Source organism: Mus pahari, unplaced genomic scaffold, assembly GCF_900095145.1.
Source record: "Mus pahari unplaced genomic scaffold, PAHARI_EIJ_v1.1 scaffold_10000_1, whole genome shotgun sequence".
In the NCBI taxonomy this organism is placed as follows: domain Eukaryota; kingdom Metazoa; phylum Chordata; class Mammalia; order Rodentia; family Muridae; genus Mus; species Mus pahari.
The window spans coordinates 22,048-24,472 of NW_018393182.1; positions in this window are offsets into that span (position 1 = coordinate 22,048).

The following is a 2,425-nucleotide window of genomic DNA, read 5'->3' on the forward strand; positions in this document are numbered from 1 at the left end:
TTTAGACCAATGAAAGAATTTTTACTTTGTCTAGCTATCATTTATGAGAAAAAAACACTTTGTCATTTACTGAACCCAATAATCATAACTGTAGAGGTTTTTCTAGGAAAAAACAATTATCACCTTATTTGGTTAGAAGTAAGAACCTGAAGACCCCTTTTAAAAGCAGCTTTTCAGCAGGGCCTCTCCTGCTGTGCTTGACTCCTGGCTAAGGTGTGGGGCAACTTAAATGAGCCTCCAAGGTGCAAACTGAGACTGCATGAAGAGATGGATAAAGTTTAAACCATTTTTTTCTTTTCAACATGAAACAGAACAACCGTCATTTGGACAACAAAACAAAAACAGACACAAATTGACACGTGGACAGATTGGTGCACCAAACACAGACCATACAGAGAGGGTAGAGAACTTGATGTAACCAGAACCAAGGATGTCTCCTGGAGGGGCCAGAGAGAAAGCAGGATGTCTCCTGATTTCCTTCTGTCCCTGGGAGTGAACTGAAATCCATTTTCCTTCTCTCCTCATCTCTCTCTCACATGTCATTTGTACATCTAGCATCTCCCCACTTTTTTGTTTTTAATTTTTTACTTATATTATTTTATTTTATTTTATTATTTTAAGCCCTACTCCTCTCACCTGACATAGTTCTTGACTGCAGACAAATGCCTGTTTAGAAGTTTCCAGTACCATTTTCCACTGTCAACCCCTAGCTGATAACAGCGTTGGGTGGAAGCTGACTCAGTATAACCTGTATCCTTTTTGCACCCTTGTGATCAACAGCTTTCAGAAAATGAAATTTGTAGCGATAACATTACTGTTGTATGTTTCTTACCATGCAAGATCCATCTTCTGTTTTCTGTAGAGCCCCACCAAGTCAGCGCATCCCAAGTCCTTGTTTTTGCATTCAGGCCACTCCAGTGCCACCTGTAGCTGCTTGCGTCCACGCGTTCCTGGGTTCCTGAAAGGAAAGATGGGGTTTGGATGGGAAAGGTGGCGAGAGAAATAAGACCAAGACAAGTTTGTGATCAAGACCCAAGGTTTACTAAAGAGTCTGAGCTTATGGGGGGAGGGGGAATCATCCCCCACCATAGCTGGATCTCGTTGCTCTGTCAGGATCACCTCAGGAAAACGGGTTCAGCCTCGGAGCAGGTAGTGGCCTCTTGGAGGAAACCACAGATGTGGCAGGACACTAGACTTTACCTACATCGAAAGACTCCACCCTAGGTGGCTTAGCAACTGTGGCAAACCAGGTTTGAGTCAGCATGCTCAAGGCTGGGGGGAGGGCACAGCCTTCTATAACTTGGAAGCATCTCTGCTTCCTCTAAGGATATGGAATATATGTGCATGCATATTCAGAGGAGGATCCCCGAGTTGGAATGATGGACAGCCCAGGATGCTGTGGGTGTGCAGCTGTCTCCCTGTAGGGCATTTGGGAACTTCTCCTCTCTTGCTCTCCATCTCTGATGTATGTGAGTGCACTGCCACTCTCTTCAGAGACACCAGAAAAAGGCTACAGATTTCATTACAGATGGTTGTGAGTCATCGTGTGATTGTTAGAATTTGAACTCAGGACCTCTGGAAGAGCAGCAGTCAGTGCTCTTAACCGCTGAGCCATTTCTCTAGCCCCCATAATCTTTCTTTAGTCGCTCCTTGGCAATCACATAAAAGAGGATTCTACACATGGGCAGGTTATGAGAACACAATTTATGTGACTTACTACAATACCATATGAAGAATCAGTTTCCTGGAGATGTCCTTAGGGCCTGGTGGGATTGAGGAAAGTGTCTCACACTCCACAAAACACCTTGAAACTTTATTACTCTACTTTCTCAGAATCCTCCCACACCTTGTCCCTCCTCTCTGGTCCCCATCCCTCATCCCATTTCTTTCCTCCATTCCCTTCCACTTCACACCTGGCACAGCTATCAGCCTCTTAAACAGACAGCTCTAGCCCCGGTGTGTTCTCAGGTGCCCATCCTCCTTAGGAGAGGTGGAGTTCCAGGATTGGGTGTATGGGATGGTTTTGTTATATGACGGTACATGTGCAGAAGTGTGGTATGTGGGTTATACAAATCTGTTTTCCCTATTCCCCTACATTTCTGCCTCTGCCATGTTTCTTTAAACCAGTACACTGTAGGGCATCTGAAATCTTGTATACAGTCAGAGGCTTGTGCAAACACCTCAATTAGCTCTGTGAAGGTGGCCCAAACAACCATTACCTCAGTCAGACATTTGGGAGTCCCTTCCTAGAGTGTACCTTCCTCTGGTGTGTTATCCCGACCCGTGGGACATAAGTTATTCCATGGTCCTCGAGGGGGATTCCAAACCTAGAGAGGAATGGGATAAAGGAAGAGACGGAGACCATGCATGTTTGTCATAGTCTCATTTACTGGGTGAAAAGGCTCAAGTTAAATAGTATACAGAG